This window comes from Corvus kubaryi, unplaced genomic scaffold (assembly GCF_017639235.1).
Source record: "Corvus kubaryi isolate FWS band 111438036 unplaced genomic scaffold, C.kubaryi_AGA036_p1.0 37300, whole genome shotgun sequence".
Classification (NCBI taxonomy): Eukaryota; Metazoa; Chordata; class Aves; order Passeriformes; family Corvidae; genus Corvus; species Corvus kubaryi.
Window position 1 is genome coordinate 8,621,905 of NW_024581093.1, and position 21,462 is coordinate 8,643,366.

Here is a 21,462-nt window from a genome sequence, read left to right on the forward strand (position 1 = left end):
CTTTGCTATGTATTTTAAAGCTGCACAGAACAGTTAAAGAGCATGTTTGTATGATCATAGATTGCTGTTGCTCATGCACCTGATTAAGGCCTGTTACAAACTCTGTTGTCAGCCCTTAAATTACATGGGTAAAACAATCCAAATCAGCTCATACCATTCCTGCATAGGAAATGTGTGCAGTGGTGGGCTTAGGTCACATTGGTGGTTCATCCCAGTGTGTCTGTCTGAGTGTTGCACACAAAGAAATTAAATTTCACATGAATTTCATGGTAGGTAAAGATTTTTTAACTATGTGTATTTCCTCCTCACATTATTTTGGATACATCAGCCCCTTTACAGCAATCTCCAAGATATGGCTGTAGATAGTATATCAGACATGGACTATTCCTGAATTTTCAAGGCTATGCATTTTAATCCTCTGTTTAGTTACGATTATTCAAAAAAAGAACCTTCTTCTTAGTCAGATGATTCCACAGGTCTGTACTGGAGCATTCCAGTCTGTTCAGTGAGACAGACCCAGCTTGGAAATGTGTAATCGACCTTGTAGCAAGAGAAAGCTCAGTGTTAAATCAGTTGAAGTACCAAAAAGGGGAGCATAAGAACCAACACAAAATATTGCTGCTAGTAAAACAGAATTTAAAGCTTCTCTTCTGGCTCTCCTTGTGCCATTTTAGACACTTACTCTTCAGCTTCACACTGAGGAGTATAGGAAATAGCAGGTGTTAAACTTTTCTGTTTGGGTTTAAACATGCCGTTATTTTGCATTACTGTACTAAAGACTTTGTCAGCCATAGATTCTCCTTTATAAATTATAATAATATATAAATAAATTATAACTCATACACAAGTTGAGAGATAATGTTACCTTATTTACAGTCTGTCTGCACTACAAAAATAAGTGCACTTCATTATCCAGATATACAATGAATAGGTTAAGCAGCTATACATTGAAATTATTACGTGGTTTAAGCCTCTATATCTTACAAAGGAAGCAGACAAAATAAATATTTTAATCCTGGCCTTCATATTCTCAAATTGTTTGTTAAAATTCCTTGGAAAATAATGTCAAATTTTGTCATGACCTGATGTGTACTCTTCTACAAAAATGTGCAGAATATCATCATTTCTTCAATTGTTCTTTCTTTCATAAAGGTGAAACCTTTCATAGAACAAAACCAAATGATGTAAAATTGATAAAGTATCAGATTCCCAAGTACAAATATTCTAAGAATGGTTCATCACGAAGCAATTGTGAAACAAGAAAAAAATAGAAGATATAAAATTGTTTTAAACAGCCTGAACATCCCTGATAGGAGAATAAAAAGATCTTATTGAAAAGGCTCTGGTTTACCATGTGGGCTTATTTCTCTGCTCTTTCCTGGCAGTTCTGTGAAACTTCAGCTCTTCTCATCACTCTTAATTTGGGAACAGAATAATCACCTTGTTATAGTTTGTCCCCCGATCTGCTGCAAACAGAAAGGAATTCCCACTGTTGCTCAATGCAGGCAGCCTGTTAGGGTAACCTCCAGACAGGGGAATATGTATTTCTCACTTTATTTCTCTCTCTCTTTCTCCCACCCCCCAAGGCACTTTTCCATAGTTTTTTTTTAAAAACGGACACTACCAGAAGCTTAATTCAGCCCTGCCACAAGTGGCTGCAGTTCTTCTGACCTCAGCAAAATTCCTCAATCATTATCCCAGGTGTGAATTTGGCCCGTTGTCTTTAATTAAAGCTCCAGTCTGCTCTCAGTAAATTTCGCACTCTTTACAAGCATCAAATTATGTTCTTCAATTAGTTGTGTCTTTTCTTCTATCCTTTTAATTTCAGGCCCATCAAAGAGCTGGTTTACTAAATCAATTTCAATGGGAATTTACACATTGTGAATCATAATGGGATGCAAAATTGACTTGGCTAATGAATAGTTAGTGGCTTTGGGGTTAATAGTTTTGGGTTTCAGTCTCAGGTACTTTGTAATAAATTTAATTTTGATATTGCTTTAATGAACACAATGTATTACTTCTTTTTTCAGCCAGGCCCATCTGAGGTGTATTCTCTTTGCCTGCCTCAATTATTTGCTTTATGAATAACTTTATGAGATTCTGTTTAAGAAAAGCACTTCTGCTTGTCCCATTTCTATGTGCTAAATATTTTAGTCTGATGTATAAAGTCTAAATAGAAAGGAGATGGTACATTATAACAAAGATGAAGCTACTTTAGAGGTTACTGCCTCTTGCTGCTTTGCACAGTGAGTCATGGAACTGCTGTTTGCAGGAATACTTCTAGGAATTTTTGGGACTCCTCTATGAATAAAAATAAGTAGAATAGCAATCCTGGTACCAGGGTGTAGTTTTGGTGTAAATAGAACACATCATCCCCTCACGCACTTTTGAGGTTCCAGTTTAGGGCTGTCAGTTTTGCCCAGGTGACCTCTGAAAGCTCACAGCAGTGCAGCCTCAATGGGCTGTCCCATGCAGGCTTTATGGTCACTGTCTGGCCATAGGGGCTGGATTTTGTCAAGCCTGGAGGAAGTGTGTGTAAAGTTTCCATTTGTGCTCTACTAGTTTTATGATGGAGATGTTATTTTCCTGTTCTAAATTTTCATTACCTTCCAAGATCTATTTTTACATAAATTTTTTAAATGGCAGTACCTGGAGGCATAATGACTCAATCAATTCTGTGATAATAGTCTTGGAAACCGCTGCACCGTGATTGAAAGTGCCAGTCCCAAGACAGTCTATGTCAAGCCTGCCAACACCCAGTATCCACTGAATCAACATGATGGTAGCATTAACATGCCCATGAAAGAGTTCTGGTCCATCTTCTTCCTCTCATTCAAGAAGGCTGCTCACAATGGATGTTGAGTTTGATTTTGACATGATGCTTCTCACCTGGCATCACATCCTGTGTTATCACTGCCACATACCAACTTCTCATGCCTGGGAAATCATGTTGGGAGGTAGGATGCTGTCCCTGTCACCGCTTGGCATAAAGTTAATCCATTGCAATGTTGGCAGTTTTACAAAGATAATGCATTGCTTGGTGTGGGCTATAGCACATCATTGCCTTGTGTTTCTAGGTAGAAAGTCTAACACTGAATGCTTTTGAGAACAAAAAAAGACAACAGCAAGTAATTTTTCACGCCTTCCCAAAAGAAGCCTGTGGGGCTTGTTGCCCATATATTGAAAGTAAGACATCATTTTTAATAATAAAAACAGGCAGAATTTTAGCAAGAAGGTTTTTTTTTTTAATGCAGGGGATAACATTAAGGGTGTGCTTCAGAGCATGGGTCTGTATTTAACAAATGTGGTTTAAGTTTCCTGTATGCAAATATATTGGGAATATAAACACAAGAAAAAAGAGTGACAGCTATTTAGGGGCAGCTCTAGTAGGACGATACGTAGGTATAAGATGACCAGGTGTAGATTTAAGCATAAAGCCTGGGATGAAGTTCAGGAACTTCAAGAGCAGTAGGTGAAACAAAAAGTTCAGCTACAGCCCGAATGTAGTAATCCATGAGTTAACTGTCTGACGTTCTGCTCAACGGTGCTACAGACACAGAGACATCTGAGCAGGCTCTCTGAAGAGCCAGGTCATGTCCAGCTGAGCTGGACATTCATCATAACTGACCTGCTGACAGTGGTGAGCCAGAGCTAATTAAGCCCTGCTGGACCTTAGCTCATTTATACTGAGGCATTGGGGTGGCTCTGCACCGTCAGCTGTGATGTGTTCTTCAATACCAATTTTTTCCAGGTTTTTCCCATTGCACAACGTATCCCTTGTTTGCATGGATAGTGGAGCCTGATCAGATTCTGAAAGCAGGTCCTAAAGTATTTTGTAAAGGCAGCAGTGACTCTAGAGACCCTGTAGTGGCACATTTGCTGAATAGAAGGTTGGACAGATGATTCCATTCCTGTGTTTGTCAGTGTGTGCTGTACCTGCCTATGCAGGCTGACCAGCTGGAGCTGAGCACTGCTGCAGGGAGCACTCAGGATGTGGCAGCCTTCTGTGAGGGTCCAGGTTTGTGTTTGCAGTGTTTCTGTAGCCAGTGTTGCCACAAGAATTGCTGCAAACTGTATAAAACTGTTGTCTGTTATTTGTGGTTCTGGAGATTGCATATCTAGATATTTTCCATATTTCTTATTCCCCCATCTCTTTATCTTATATTTTTTTTTGGAAAAGATTTGTGTCAGATTGTTATGGAAGGGAGCCTAAAACATACCAGACGCTCTACTGGTTTTGTGTACACCAACTTTTTTTCCTCTATTCCTGTCTCTTTTTTACAAAAGAACAGAAAGATGATTGTGTGCAAAGGAGAAAAAAAGTTCTTGAGTAGAATTGAAATATGACAGTACAAATTTGCCTACCCAGGTATGTGAGAGACAGGAAACACACTTGGATGATCAGTAGTGCCTATGATCCTGTCAGGAAAAAGTGACTTGGAAAAAGTTGGGTTTGATAACCTAGGCAGAAGCCCAGTTACTTTTGGAGATACTATGTTGTCTTCCCATTGCTTTGTGATAGTTGTACGGGACAACAGTGTGCTGCCAGTCTGTCGAGTCTGTGTTTTTCTCAATACACCCAGTTACCAGCAGTCACCAGGTTTCTCTTCCTAGGGCCAGATCCAATACCAGATCCAATACCAGATCCAATACCATGGAAAAAATCTCAGGATCCTGTACCCTGCTGTGCTATATGAGCCAAAGCATGAGTTTGAGAGTCCACTACATCTGGTTCATTAGATGCTGAAATGAGTTGTGCCAGAAAATAATGACTCCCTCATATGGGCAGTGCATTACAGTTGTATGAGGGGGCACAGTCAGTGAACTAACCCCAATCTCCTAATTCTGTGCATTCAGTCACTTAAGGGCTGGATTCCTTGCTGATGTACATCAGCACTGTTCCAAGATTTACACTACCATAAAATGTCCTGAGATGTGTAGGATGTGGGTTGTTTTAAAAAAAAATCTTTTAATTATGACCAAATAAAGGAAAGAATCTTTTAACATGAGTCTTAGTGTAAGTAAGCAGGCAGTATGGGAGGGAAAAGTATAACCTGGAGCTATGGCTCTGCAGTGAATGTGATTCTAGTATTTTAAAATTCTGTGTAGTTTACTACAGCCAGTAGATCTGCACTATTTATGCAGCTCATATTCAGCTAATTGTGACTTACTGACTCGGCTGCTTATTTTTGAGCCATTGTACTTAGGATGAACAGTGGTACTGTATTACTGGTATTACACATCAGGCATTAAAGACAATTAATGGGTTTTAACTTCCAGAATTACTTAAGAGCCTTCAGAAGAAATCTGGAGAATAGATTTCGTTTATTGGAATGAAAATGTCACAGATTTGTGCTTTGGTAAATAACCTGTTCACAGAGATGTCTTGCTTATCACTGTGGTATGCTTATTCATTAAGGGCTAATTGCAGAGGTCTCTAAATGAAACACTGCAAACCACATTCCACTCCAGCGCCAGTTTGTTTAAAGTCTGTAAAGCTTTATTATTAGCACAATTTAATTATGAAAATGGCAACTATGGAGAATTCTGAACACATTCTTTCCCTTGATCATTAGTTACAGGGCAAAAATGAAACACTTCCAACAATGAAGGGTTCATATTTCAAGCTTATACAGTAGCTGCTAAAAGGCTATACTCAGAAAATCAATTTTATTAAAGTCCTTCAAGCACTAAAGGGACTTCCATGCAACTAAGCAATTTTAAAAACATGTCCACAAGCAGTGACTTTTTGATTCATGTTTTTAACAGGGTTATATTTTCCCTGTTTTCAATATTGTCCCCCAAAGCAGGGTCAGAAATGGTTTGAGGGGGAGAGAAGAGGTGAGCAGAGCGTGTTCTGACATAGCTGTGACTTGCATCCTTTACCTTAAGGTACTTAAAAGAGGACTCTGAACTGGATCTGAGAAGCCTGTCATGCTCTTAACTAAAACAGATCAAAAGTCAATGGTGTTTTCACCTTTTTCAGCTTTCTTTTGCAGCCCAGGAAATTAAGTTTGGGGAACTACTAAGAAACAGTTTAGATTATATATATATTTTTTTTTTAAATGAAGCTGTGATTTGAGCTAAAAATAACAGGAAACTATTTTCCTAGAAATAAAAGGGAAATACATGTGTGGTAAAAGTATGAACAGAGTTCATGCATTTCTCTGCTCCTAAGGAATAGAAAGGGAGTTGAGAGCTATGTCTGTATTTCAGGGCCTAAAATCACTGGACGAACAGAAAATTGAGTGCAAGTCCACCAAAGTCACTGAGTTGTACAGTAAATTATTGCCATGATCCAAAGTCCCTTGATTTCCATGAATCATAACTCCACAAAGCAGTGGATAACCCTAGACAAGGATAAGAGTGTGAAAGCCTTATAGAGTATCCTGAAATTTTAGAGGATAAAAAAATTTTAGTCTTTATATGCATGTCTATATGTATGTCTGGATTAAAGCTTTTAAGACAGATATAGGATCCCACTGGTTATCCACACGATAATGCACGATGTTTGGCCTAATGACTTTCCCATTTAACACTGTTGTGAACCTTGCATCAGTTTGGTGGAAACTGAAGCAGACTTGCAGCAAGTTAGAAAAGTTAACAAGTGCATGCTTGTGTATACATCCAGTATGCCAAATATTCCACACTGCAGCCACTGAGGTCAGCCCAACATATTTTATCAATTTTAACATGTGAATTAATCCAAATGCTCCATGTACTTCAGATTTAGCAGCAAAGGATCAGTGAAGTCATTACGTTCTTTTTTTTTTATTTATTTTTATAAGATGGGATTTTCAGACCTTAAGTCTCTGATGACAGCCATAAATATCCAGCATTAAGTATGAGTGATTATGCCAGGCTGTTCTAGTTCTGCCTGTGGAAGATTGTTTCTTTCTGGGAGCCATAAGGAATTCAACTGATAGGGAAAAAAACCTCCTTTTGGTAAACTTAAAATGCATAAATCAAATTTTTGATCCTAATGCTGGTTGTGGTAATTTTAAATCGCATGAGATTAGGCAGTGATACTGTCTGTTCCTGCAGATTTTGAAAATCCTACAGCAGCAGCTCTGCTCAGGCCCCAGCTTTCCTTGGAGCTCAGCTGCCCCAGCTCGCTGTAGCCCCAGGAGTGATTCCTTTCTCCACCTCTCATCACTTTTAACTGCCAGTGGAAAGCACTCAAATGCTGCAGTAAGGGACAAACCTTCAAGTGCTCAGACTGAACCAGTCCAGGAGTGCTGGGTCTCTCGACAGCCCATGTTTCAGCCCCACTGGCAGAAGCGCGGTGAGAAGGGAAGGCAGCGTCGAGCTTTTCCTTGCACCATGATTTGCTTGGCACAACCCCACCTCAAGTAGATATGGAGGAAGATGATACAAATATTAAGGAAAAACAGACAGATGTCACAGCCTGTGTTGGAAAAGGGCAGCACAGTTTGAACTGTGACTTGCTGCTGGCTGAAAACAGGGTTTGTCTGGCTCAGTGCAGTCTAAAGAACTGTGCAGTTCTGGTTCACAGTGAAAAACCCTTGGGTTTAAAAAAGGTGAAGTAGGTTATGGGAAGAAATTATTTTTCACCTATGAATATATCACATTAAAACCAATGTTTCATTTCAGTGTCAAGATCTAGATTCTTCTTTTATAGAAAACACTTGTAAAGAAAAGTAAAAGAAAAATGAACTCTCCACAAAATGGTTGTTTTAGACTTGTTAGACTACAGAAGGATCATTACCAAAATAACATATATTCATGAAAGGCTTTGATGTTCCAAAGGAGCACTCCCTCCAGCCACATCTGCAAAATCAAATGGAAAAATACCTTTCAGCTACACCAAGTTCTTCATTTTACTCAGGCAAAGAAGAGTGTAGCCTACTGAGGGTATGGCAGGAAGCTAAGGAGTAAAACCAGTGTTTGTTCCCTGCTGCTAATGCAGAACAGGACCCTGTGAGGTGCCATTCGAGATGTTAACTGGATGCAGCGTTTCAGGACACACTAATCTCTGGCCACCTCTGCTTCCCCCTCACTCACTCCACTGTTGCCGCTATTTTCATCTTTGCTTTTCCCCTCCTTTAATTTATGTAAGCTTAGCTTGGCTTTTGCTATGTTCTATTTTCTGTTGTTGACATTATTGACCATTTTGGGTGGTGACAAACAACTGAACAGTATCAATAACAATTTATTAGGTACTCTAATTAATGAATTTAGCCTGTGACCCAGCTGCAATCACAGCTGTGTTTAGTGTAAGCCTGCAGACTGAGGAGTAGTACTCACAAATTCAGGTGCTGTGTTCACACTAAGCAGCTTAAGAATTCTTCTTATATTTCAAAAGAACAAGGAACACAAAAGCCTCAGAAATTATAACAGTTTTATAAGTATCATAAGAGTTGCAAATATTTAAATTCAGAGCAAACCTTTCAAATAATCAAGTTTTCTAAAAATTATTAAAACCTGTAAAAGCATCTTTGTCATATTTGACTACTACATACCTTTTAATTCAGTTGAGGAACAAGTAGTTGAATTGATAAGAATATAAAAATGTTTGGTTTAAAATAAAATATTGTAGCTGGGCAACGAGTTTCATATGAAGTGGATGAAAGAAATATCCCAATGAGTTGCACTAAACTTCCAGACTTGGAGCAGGGGCAACTCAGAGCTGCAAGGGGCCATCCCCATCAGCCCTCCCCAAGTGCCCCTGCATGCTGTTCCTGCCTTCACCTGCCCCAGGTAAGGCTTTGCAGACCTGTTACAAATCTTTATTTCTACACAAGTCTATTCTTAGAGATGCTTGTGCTCCCTTGTGCTTCTGTCATCATGGTGGGGATAAAGACACCTGGGACCCCTGGGTGGGGGAAACTGAGGACAGCCCCTTTCAGGGCTGGTGTGGCAGAGCCTCTTGTTAAGCTGCTGTCTGGGGGGGACCTCAATGACTGATGCTAGAGGTGATCTTGTGCCTGTTTCCGTAGGGGTTTAGTGCATAAATAAAGGTGCTCCCAGTTTCTTATGAGGTGCTCTGGTCCTCCTTGGAGGGCTCTTGAGCCTGGCTCTGGCCAGGGCCTCTAATCAATGCTGGGATGATTGCTGTTAGTTGTAGAAACTAAGGTAGAAATAGGCACAGCTACTTAGGTTCTTCCTTTACTTTCACCTGCCTTGCACCCTGATACCTGTAAGGGAATCCCAGTTGTAGGGCAGAGCAGCTCTGTCCTTCATTGCTCCTTTTCTGGAAGGGCTGCTGTAACAGAGAATAATGATTGGTACCATGGCAGGTGAGATGGCAGGAAATGACCCTGCTGACAGTTCTGTGTAGGTCAAAGGCATTTCACAGGTATGTGTGTGACTGGACATGGAGACACATGTTCTGGTTAAGGGTGAAATGTAGAAGAGCATCAGTTTGTACTTTTCATTCTCAAGAGCAGCACCTCCATTTCTGGGTTCTATTACATATTTCATCACATTCTCACTGAACACATTTTTCATCTTCTCCATTGCTATTTCATTGTCTAAGTGGAAAGGAAATTCAATAAGTTTTGATAATTTTTTTTCTTAGATTTTATTTTTATCTGAACTTTCAAACCCATGATACTGAAATGGATTAGAAATTCAGTGAAATGAGTTCACCTGGTGACTGGCTGCATGCATTCTACACAGATGAAAGCCCTGACCCTGCAAACTCACTCCTGTCAGGAGTCCTTGATCTCATGGTAGTCCTTAGGACTGCCCGGATTAGAAAAGAATTGCAGGATTAAGTCTTAGCAATTCATTTGAAATATAAGACATTTGTTGCTTAATCTTGCAAAACAGGGCTCTCAAGTTTTCTTTTTCTTTAAAACATATAAATATTCATTGAATTATGAAACTCAGTGGTCTCTTTCAGGAGATTGCTTTAACCATGTGAAATGGAGCGAGCTGCAATAAAAACTTGTATCATTTTTATCTCTTCCCATCAATATAGTAAAGGAGTTTATTTGCTAAGTAATGAATGTATGATCCTAATATTTGTTAAATGCCCAGAAGCTATCTCTGGAAAATTACATAACAAATTCAGCTGTAGGGATCTGTGCCTTTTCAGAAAGTTTGAGGATGTGGTTTTGGGTGGGATGGCTACCTGAACAAAGTGAGTTGGAAACAGTGAGCCCCCTGACCTCTGATGGCGTTGCTGCAGAGAGCACAGTGAGCCAGAGCTGTGCTGGGAGGCTGCTGTGCTACCATGTGTGCAGAGCTGCTGCTCTTGTGCAGGCAATTAACAAGGGATCTGACTCTAAACTCGGGGATCTCAGCCAGGCTTTCTGCCTGATCCCAGCGCAGTAATTCAATCCTAAACTACTGATCAACTGTCCCTTCTCAGAGCAACAGTAAGGGAAGTGTTTTCTGCTGGCAGGACCAGGGAGAGCTGTGTGCGCCCGCTGAGACCATTTGTCACTGCTGCTAATTTCAGTGTTTAAAGAGCCAGCCTTTCTCTGCCATGCTGCTTGTACAGCGTGGATTTTGGTCTTTTTTTGACAGCTATTACTCACTGTTGGGTTATACTTGTGAAATGCACTGTTGTGCTGTTGTTATTTCTTATTGTTGTACTTGCAGGCAAGTAATGCAGAACTGGAGGGGAAGTGCTGATCTGTCCCTGGAAGCAACACAGTTTGGGGATTGTCGTGCATGCAGAGAAATGCCTCGTGTACAGAATGCAATGCACTAATTTTTTTAAATGCCTAAATTACCAAGATACTGATTTGAGAGCTGTGGGCCTCTCTCGTGCAGAAACATTTAGAAATCACTGTTTCTTCCCTTTTATTTGTTTTCTGTGTAATATGAGAAATTTGGGGGTAGTCATTGTAAGGGCTTGACTTAAATTGAGAAAAACCAAGTACTTTACGGCCTGACACTTCATCCTTCATTCATGCCACTGCTCTACTTTTGTTTCCCAGATCAGTCAGAGTTAAGTCCAGACTGTCAGCTATAACTTTGAACTTCCTGGCTTTTCTTACATGAGTACATGTCTCTTTTTTCTTGTTTATATTGATCTTAGATTTGACCTGTGAAAGAGTGATTGGGAGGTTAGAGAGGCAAATTGTCACGCTGCCATGATGGGCTGCAGCAAGTAGAGGGAGCTGCAGAATAAAGCAGCTGCTCTGCTTTAGCTCAAGCCTCCTTCATGGGCTCTGTTGCTCCTCTGAGGTCTGGACTCCTCCTTTGCTGCTAGCCCCAAGCTTAGCCCTGCTCTGCTTAATAAATAAAACTGGAGAAATCTTCATTATAAACAGCAGGCAAAGATACTCCTGAGACTGTAGAGGCTGAGAAGGCTTGAGACAAGGCTTGTAAGAGACAAGAGCTGGTCAGAGTATACAAGTCAGAAGATGCATGCTGGTAGGAATTAATGATAAAAGTGAATTAATGATAAAAGCTGCACAGTGCTAATTTATTTGAGAAGAATGATCACCATATCCCAGGTACCCAGCTAAGACGTGTGGGCAGCTATTGCTCTTGGTTATTTAACTTCCCAGTACTGCCATCAAAGTAGTATATATACATAAGGCTAGTTTTGGCCTTCCCTACCTGGAAATAAACCTGAGGGCCTTCAGGCACTCTGTGTGGGGCTTTCTTAAAACCATGTCTGCTGCCAGAGTTTGAACTGCCTGTTAGGGCTGAGCTGTTGTGAAGACCTATCTTGGTAAATTCAAAAAAAGCTTAATACATTTACTATGAGTCTAAGTGTACATTAGCAAATTAAAAAAAAAAAATCAAGAAGGAGTTAATTCTCTTTAATTTACACTGGTAAATTGTTTTCTCCTGCTAATTGGAGATGGTTTCAATAAACACATTAGGTTTATGCTTCAGTGTTCTGCTTGATCCTAGCCTGGTCTTACTTTCCACATAGAGAGATTATTTTGAAAATACTCAGAACTACAGGTTCAGAGTTCACTGACATCAATAAGGTTTTTCCAGTGCCAGAGAAATCAAAATAACACTCCAAAGGTCTAGCAGTAAAACAATCAAAACAAGAGGCTTCTGCTTATAAAACTTGTATTTTTAGTTATGAAAAGTATGTAAAATGTGCCCAGTGAGCAGAGCTGGAGTGAGGTGGGGTATTCCCGGCACAGCCAGAGGCTGAGCTACTGTAAACATGATGACAGCAGAGACTGTTTTGCCTGCATGGTTTTAAGTCTGTGTGGGTTTCAGCACCCTTTATAATAACTTAAACTTACTAACAAGAGTAATTAATTTAAGATAAATCACCAAATAATTTTAATTTGTGTATTTGATCGCCCATTGTCAACAAACAGTTGATGAGATTAATAAAAATGGTTTATGTGTATATTGGGGCAGTTGTTACCTCAAAGCAAAATTATTTTAGGTTATTCTGGCTAGCAAACTGGCTGTGAATATTTCCCTGTGTATAGTTTGTGGCTGCACTTAATCAAAACTGTCTTCAATATCTGTAGTTATAACATCATATTGTTCTCATCATCTAGATTAGTAGATTTTTTCATAAAATCTTCAAATTTTCATTTCACAAGTTCAGAGTTCATTCTGAATGAGTGTTGTTTAATACCTGCCTAAGATTTGCCTTTTCTGTGAAATGTTCTTCCCAGCACTCTGATTTATTGCTGTAGTTGTAGAAAGCACATAAACACCACCAAAGTGAATTAGATATTTTCTGAAGCAAATATTAATGAAAGAAGTCATCCATTTTCAACAGCTGTGCATATATCACGGAAAGCTTCCTGAGACTGAGTTGATTTTAGATATACACTGGATATTAGCTGAATATTTGATTACATCTAATGAAACCCATGTAGTTGTAGCTGTGTCCTCTGTAATACCAGCTGGAATGTACTTGGTAGTTCCATTCTCCAAGAGGAGACTGGTGTTTGAGCATCTCTGCACTGGTAATCAACTGGTCAGAAACTTTATATTTAAGAAGGGTCTGAGAAATGCTGCTCACAGAAGCATCATGGGTTATGGGTGTTCTGGATGGGCATACTCTCTGTTTTGGTCCCCCACCTGCAGCCCAGGGACTCTAATTCTCATTATTGTTGGTAAACTGCTGTGGGTGCCTGTATCTCCTAGACTGCTGATGAAAGGAGTTTCCCATTGGAGGGCATCCTAGGCAGGAGATGAACTCCCTGCTCACTCAATGGGCACAAACCCACACCCACGTCTTTGCCTCAGCTGACAAAATGCTTTTTCTAGAGGCATGATGATACGTTTTAAAGGCTGCTGTTGACTGTATTCAAAAGAAGACATTTCAGAGTAATCAGAGAAATAAATTTCAAAGAGACTGAAGGGCTCTTCTGATCCAGTCTTGTTTCCTAATCTGCAAGCCTGTGGAGAAAACAGTATATTACTGAGATTGTGCTGAAGTCTTGGACATGAGGTTTTAGTGTTATTAAACAGGAGTAGCTTCACTTGCATTTCTCCTGATTTACATTTTGTAACTGCACCCAGTATCTTTTTCAGAGATTAGTTGTGCTTTGAAAGTGCTTTCTCTAACAAAGCATAGTGTGTAACATGCTGTCTTTTCTCTCTAAATTTCTGTAGGACATGGCAGCTTTGTGTGCTGTTGTAACAGCTCCATTGCTTGTGTTTGGATTTTCTTGGAATTACTTGGCATGAATTGTGATCATCTCCCTTTTCATTCTCTGTATGTGTAACAAGGCTTGAGAGCACAAAGGCCCTGTGTTACACGAAATAAGAAGGGCTGAACACACAGCCTTGAACTCTTGTCATCCAAAGCAAACCTGGCTGATGGAGCTGTCTGTGGGCCTGTGCCCCTGCTTTAGCCTCAGAATCTCGCCAGGGTCCGTGTGAGGCTCCGTTAGCATCAGCCTGCGGGGTCATACCTCCCATTAGGAAATTGCTGCTGCAGGGACTGGTTTCCTCTCTTGATCCCTTTGTGAGGGAATTTGGTTGGTTTGTTTTTAGACTATGACACCTCTATTAATTGGATGGGGCTGCAAATGAGGACTGAATTTGTAAGGCAGAGAGAGCAGGAGGAATTCTGCCTTCACTTCCGTTCCTGGCATATTCTCCCACCTCAGTTCCTGAGAGAAACATGGAAGAAATCTGTGCACTAGTGACTTGCCCAGAAGCAAAAATTCTTATTTTTTCACTAATGCTTTATTTGAATTTAAGGGATTGGTTATGTTCTGCAGTGGCATAAATGCCACATCAATAGTGTTCATTGAGAGAGATTATTATTGAGTGGATCAGATAAATGTGGCCTACAAATGTGCTGATTTACTCCAGCTTGTTAAACAAAACAGTTTACGTATACAATTTAAACATTCTTTCTCCTTTTTTTCCCCCCCCAACCACATCCCTTGTGTGCATAATTGAGATTTCCTTACCACCCAGAAGACAGCAAGGAAACTCCCCGGGGTTTGGGCTGTGTTCTAAGCGGGTGCTGCTGGGAGCGTGGCCGGATGCCGCACACCTCCAGCAACACTAGAGAGCAGGCTGACACTGCTGTACTGCTGGCTCAGCTCTGCAATCTGCTGGAAATGTAATAATTGCTCTTTTATTCTTTAATAAACACACGCCACATCATACAGAGAAACAAGGTGAGAGAATGAGAGGGAGGATATTGCATTCTTCCACAAAGGGCGGCTCAGTTTTATTTTATACGCTGGGTTTTTTTTAAACCAGCAGAACGGTCCTGCTATTTTAAATTACTCTTTCATCTTTCCTCCTGTTCCCCCCCTTTTAGTTAAATTAATGTATTGATTAGAGCCCATTAGTGTGTAATCGATTGTTAATTTGACTCATCTTACAAATCATGTTTATCTTTATCAATAAAAAATATATATATTTCACATCTGACTCCTGCAATAAACTGACAAAAAGCTGGGCATTCAGAATTCAGGCTGGAACTCTAGCTGCAAATGTAAAAGTACATACTGTGATAACTTACATGTTATTTAAAATATAGATATAATTTGTAAGAAAATTGTTAGGGAAGCAATGGCAGAAGTAGGATGAGTAGACAAGTATGGGAGGAAATGTGTGACTTGTTTGTTTTGGGTTATTTTACTTATTTTTTTCTGAGCAGACAGGACTAGACATTATGACGAATGCCACTGAAATATGGTGACCAGTCTGCTTTGTGTGCTGGTGGTCTGGCACTGATCACTTGAGACACGAATCAACTTGTGTACCTGGTCTCATAGTCTGTGATGGTGTCCTTAGGATGCTGTCTCCTGTGCTGGCTGCTCTGCAAACTTTCCAGTTGTCTGCAGATTTCCTTTCTGAGGTAGCAAAAATTGAAATACTGTAAATACTGAAGGCATTTTTAAATTTTGAGGCCAGAAGGCACATGATAGTTTTCAGGGCTAGTGGAGCAGATACCGACATTCAGGCAATAATGATTGTGCTTTATACGGGCAGGATCCATGTAGATACCAACTAATCCCCTCCACTGAGGCAAGTATAGCCAGTATTATTATCCCTGTGTTACAGATAAGAAATTGAGATGAATAGTTATCAGAAGGGCATATATTTATATCAAAGTTAGGATGAAAAGTTTAAGCCAGTGAACCTTTGAATCTAGTGGGTAGTTACTATTAAAAAATTAAGTCTTGTTATCTGCATCTTTTTAAAAATTGTCTTTTGAGGATTAGAGCTAGACTTGGTTGTAGGTTTTTTGTTTTTTGTTTTTTTTTCCACTAGTATTTATAGTAAACATTGTGTAAAATAACTGAAAATGCAGTGGTGGCTGAAGGAAAAGAGAGAAATGCTTTTAGTGAAATGTATTGAACTGTTTCAAGCAAAAAATTTCCTTTTCCTGAAAGTCTGAAGCATTTTCCAAAGAATTTTGAAATAACATTTTCATGTCAGAATCTTACAAGTTCAATGAAAATGTTTTAAAAGGGATATAAAACCAAAAAGAGTGAATGTGTAGGGTCAGTTTATTCAAACACAGACTCTTTTCAATTTTTTCCCTTTTAATATTTTTCACTCCAGACAGGAAAACCTTCCACCCTCCCGCCCCGTACAAAAAATTGAATCTTCTCACAGTTCTTCTATAGATGGCTTTGTTTTTCTCCAAGTGCATTTCAGCAGCAGACTCTGTGATCATCTTGTGCTGGATAGATACAACCCATATGTTTCTCCTTTTAGGAAATATGACTCTTATAACAGCTAAAAAGTAAAGGCCAGGAAGATTTGCAGAACCATGCAGCTTATTAGTCCATAATCCATATTGGAACAGACGTTAGTACAGTGCAGATAGGCTGTGCCTGTGTGGACACAGTCAGATTAGTCTCTAGCAAGCCTGCAGGGCTGAAATTTCTCACCAAGACTGATCACCGGGGAAGTTAGAACATGAAGGGCCAAACACAACTCAAAAAATTGGGTTTTTCAATTCAGCCCTTTAAAATTTCTGTAATGCAATCTGCAAAGCAGCACACTCTTCAGGCCTGGTCCTAAATGGAGATGTTGGGTCACAAATAGTGTTGTCCAGGGAAATTTTGTGGGAATGGTGGAAGTTTTAAATGAGAACAGTGTACAAGTTGATGAATTTTCTGTAGTTCAGGCTAAGTTTTGCCCAGTGTGTTTTAGTGGAAGGAACTGAGTCTAACTTTGTGACATGAGTTTTGTTGATTAGGTGGAGAGAACTGCTGAGTCTCTCATCCATAATCATCTGACCTGTTCTCACTGTTGGAGGAAACACCTGTCTGGGTGCTGCCCTGACTCCCTAAAGCAGCACTGCACAGCCAGTGCCTGTGAGCACCACCAGAGCAGGTCTGGTGTTATCAATCAGTAGCTGAATCTTTCTGTCTAGTGAAAAATTCTGCAAGTGTGACAATGCAAGAGTCCTCTCTGTGGTTTGTAGGGCGTGCTGGGATATCTGTGTGGTTACATTTAATCTGGTAGACCCAGGCTGCAGAGCTGGATCCAGCTCTGAAATGTTCTTTCAGGTTCCTTATGGCAAGGTCTTTAATTAGCGCTTGCAGAGCATTGAAATACCATGACACTGTGCTGCTGCTAATGAAAATAAACCTGGAGTTGTGTTCCTTGGCCTGTTGACATTTGCAGCCATCAAGTCTGAGCCGGACTGGGAGCTGCTGCTCATGTGTAGGTGAAACTGCAGTGTGTCAGACACAGAGCACAGCGAGACACCGAGCCTGAACCTCCAGCCTGTGGCAGAAATCACTGGGGCAGCGACTGTGGTGCTGCCCATCCCTGATGGGCCCTGCCAGAGGGCCTTGCTGACCTGGAAGCTTCATCTGTGCTGGGATGCTGCTCTTCCTTCCTTAGAGGCTACCTCAGGACTTTTCCTGCCATGATTACAAAGTTGAGGATGATTTAGCTAAAATATTATTTTGAAAATGGTGACGATGAGAAGGAAATGGCAGCAATGCAGCTGTGATCAGTTTTTGAGTTTAAACTGGTTTTGGAGCACCAAGATTCTGGCCAGTTGCTTGAAGTATTCAGTGTTTTAGTCACATGTTGGGGAGGGAGCCATCCTCCACATGCCTCTGGCTGAAGGTGTTTTTAGCCATCTCCTTATGTATGGGACTTGCAGAGGAGGAAAAACTGAATTGTTGCTTCTCATCTTCTTGTTGTAGTTATTTTTTCTAAATATAAACAGATAAATATGTAATACCAAAATGCTTAACTTGGGTTAAATGTGGGAGAAGGTGGGGGAAAAGGCTTCACAAGCTGAAAGAAGTGCAAAAATATTTGTGCTGTATTTTAGTCTTTTTTATTTCCTTTTGGCTTGTTTGTCTTGTGGTGTTAGTGGGATAGGCCCTACCAGTTTTGCTGGCATGTATTTGTAAGCCAGGAATGTTTTTTGGCAGATGTAAAATTAGAAACAAATTTCATGTGTTCTGCAATGCCCTCCAGTGCTATAAAGGACAGGAACAGAATATGTGGCTTTGTCAGGATGACTCCAGGAAACCACAAAGAAACAGAGATTAGAAACAAAATTGGGGAAATAAATAAATAAAAACGGAAATAACCCCCCCTAGCAGATGCTGCACAGCTTCGGAGGGGAGCGCAGGGCAAAGCCCCTGCCATGAATGGGAACAAACAATGGAGCCCTTGGTGCGACGGGAAACGAGGACGCATAATTTGGGGTTGTTTTCCAATAAGTGGTTGCAGGATTTTGAGGTCAGATGATGCTCCAAAATTTACCTATTTTCAGATGTGAATAAATAAATGCTGCTCCCCTCCCCCCAGCAGGATGGGAATGCTGAACGCTCGGCCCATCAAATTAAACACAGGCAGGTTTTCATTTCCAAGCCTGCACGTTTGGAGATGATGGATGGTGAGATATATGTCTCTATAATGAAGGTTTCATTACGAATTTTTTTAAATGTGCAACATGGCTCTTCATTTCCAAACAAGAAGTGCCATCCCCTTTCTTGTAGCTCTTAGATGGAATATGTGTGATATTGCCAAAGGAAATGGTCAAATAACCACTGAATATATTGATTTAATATAAAGTTCTATTTGCTTCATTTTTACTGCAAAGCATCAGAAAACCAGAATGAAATAATAAACTGCATAAATAAAAATAGGAACGGGTGGTGTTAGGGTGATTAGAGATAAATGATCAGTGGGATCATTTGGTTGCAACTATTCAAGAAAATATAACTGGCTTGTCTCTGCCTTGTTTGTGCCTTGTTCACTGCCTGCAAACAGCCAGGTGATCAAACTGTCCCAACTTGAGCACTTACAGAAAGTTTGAGTAAAGAATATTTAGAAGCCACTCATAATAAAGCAAACAAAGAAACCAAAAAACGGAAGAAACCTACAAACAAAATACCTTGAGGTCTTTATGCACTGCATGACAGTGGGTTTTCCCAATTGCAGTAAAAATACCATGGAGTGTATCCAAATGGTAAGGGTTGAATGAGTAGCAACACTTGGTGTGCCATAGATATAGATACATATATACATATACATATACATATACATATACATATACATATACATATATATATACTTCAAGTTACATGATCTTAATTTTTAATGTTGGCCAAATCTAGGACATGTTTGGGCTGATGGGGAGTCACAGAAAGCCTATCATCAAGGGTCTTAAGCAAAAACATTTGGCCACGAGCCTGGACCATCTGTAGAATTGGTCACGTGTGGAAAAGGTTAATGTTTATTTGAGGGGAGCAAGGCACTGTGGAAATACCTGTAGTCTAAAGGATGGGCTGTTGCCCCCAGGTGATAACTGGCTGTGAGAGGGATGCTGAGGGGGCAGTGCAGTGTTAGATGTTGTACAGGGCAGGTGCACTGACACAGCTATAAATGTGTGAAAATGGAGCCTCCCTAAAATCATCCAGTGATTTTCCTGCAATTACCAATTTGATTTCATGTTAACTGCTTTTCACCTTTCCTTCTCTCAACACTTTCCCAAGGGATTTTTTTTTTTGTACTTCACTTGGTACATGTGTGTGAAGTATCGGAATGTCCACATCTCCTTAAACCTCTCTCTCTGTTACTATAAATGTTGCCCTCTGAATGTAAGAAGGACTTTGGTGACCCAGTTTTGTGTGGCATCAAAATGTGAAAGTTCAAATAGCGTTTTTTGATTTTTCTGGTAATACCATGCACAGCCTTTACCCTGGAGCTGGAGGAGTTCTAGGAAAGAGGGAGAGTTCTAGGAAAAGCTGGTGGCACCACTTTCCTCTGCCCCTGCAGTGCTGCCCCCCATTAAATATGCATTATGCACCAACACTGAGACGATAAATTAAAACCACCCAGACAGCTTTAGGTTCTGCATTTGAGTGTCGAATGCAGCTTGTGGAGAGCTGGGCTTTGCTGGGGCTGGGCATGCAGTGATGGATTTCTGTCTCAGCAGGACTTCTCTGTGCTGTTTCCTGCAAAGGCCAGTGAGGGAACGGGCTCCTCTGAAGGAGTCCAACAGGAGCCCCTCTCTGACCTGCACACAAACCCTCTACGGACCCAATCCACTCCTTGCTTAAGCACCAAATTGACAGAATGCATTTAAATATCGTCATCTGATTTTGCCTCCAAATTTTCTGCTTTTCTCTGGGAGATTTTCTCCACTGGACACTGTCTTACCCTAGGAGGAAAGGATCCGAGCATTTGATACTAATCTTAAGGAAATTTGATTTTTGGCTTTCTTTGAAAGTTGATTAAATGCAGCTTGTCACCCCACTCCTTTTTTGAGAAGCAATAAACTGTGCTGCTGTCACTAGGACAACATACCTCAGAGCTTCTTCCACTGCTCTGGCATACCCAAGCTCATATTCTACCTAAGGCGTGCAAGAACTAGTGGGAAAAAAAAGTCTAAGAATTAGAAGCCTATAGAATGATAGTCTTATGACAATAATTAATCTATAATAATTGGAAGCTTGCAAGAGAGATATGGGTTAACCAGGATGGGATGGGAAGGAATACAGGGAATTGGGGAACATAATTAGCAGACAAGACCTTTGGCTGACAATTTGCCCACCCCTTACAGCAGTGTCCCTAACCAGGCCATTCACTCACACTGGTTATATGAAGAAGTTTATATGAAGAAGCTTTTTTTACCATGTTTGCCATAAAGAGCTGTAAATCCATTAAGCAGATGGAGTTGGATTATAGAAATATTATTTAAGGGAGAACAAGTGAAAATATCTTAAAGCTCTTTTATACCTTTATTTCTATGACTGGATGGGGGCTTTAGAAAAGGTTTTTAAAGAAAAAAACAAAAAACAACCTCACTGAAAGTTTGGAGTCCTGACAAAATAGGTAACATAATCTGTGCTGGACTATCATAAATATACCGTTATGGTCATTTTAGGAAATGCATATTTTTGAGTTCTGGAAAATGTATATTCTATACTTGGGGTCTGATAAAGTGAATTATTGACAGGTAAAGTCACAGTCTGCTTCCAAATCAGTAGTTACTTGTTTTTCTTGTACTAATAAGCATCCAAGTTTTTAAAAAGGAAAATTTATCCTCTCTTGTGAGGTACTGATGGGTGAAGAACTGTACCTGAGACCGCAATTCTCAGAAGTTAGTAGGAATTAGAGCTCTTCAAAGCCTCAATTTCCCTTCCAAATGACTGGGAGATGATGATTACTGCTGTACCTAAATGTGTGAAATATACTGTTCTATTTTGCTTTTTTCAAAACATGTTTGCATGTTGAATGCTGTGTCCTGAAAATGCAAAATTACGTTATTGGATCTTCCTGAATTTACTGTCATGGTGCTCTGTTCCCTCTTGGTCACTGTAGTGCTGGTGGTGTTGCCACTACCACCTACAACTGTCCATCGGTACCAAAACGTGCCTTTGAATCTCTTTATTCTTCTGAAGAAAGCAGACAGGTTAGAAATGCTGTAGTGCTCCAGCAGGGAGGTATTGCATATTTGTAACATAAGACTTGGATTAAATCATTTTGAGGAGGTAGCATTCCCATTAAGGATGGTTGGTAGAACTTTTCCCCATGTTGGCTGCACATTCGGTGCACGCCTGGAATTTGGCTGTTGCCTGAAACTCCCTGTGC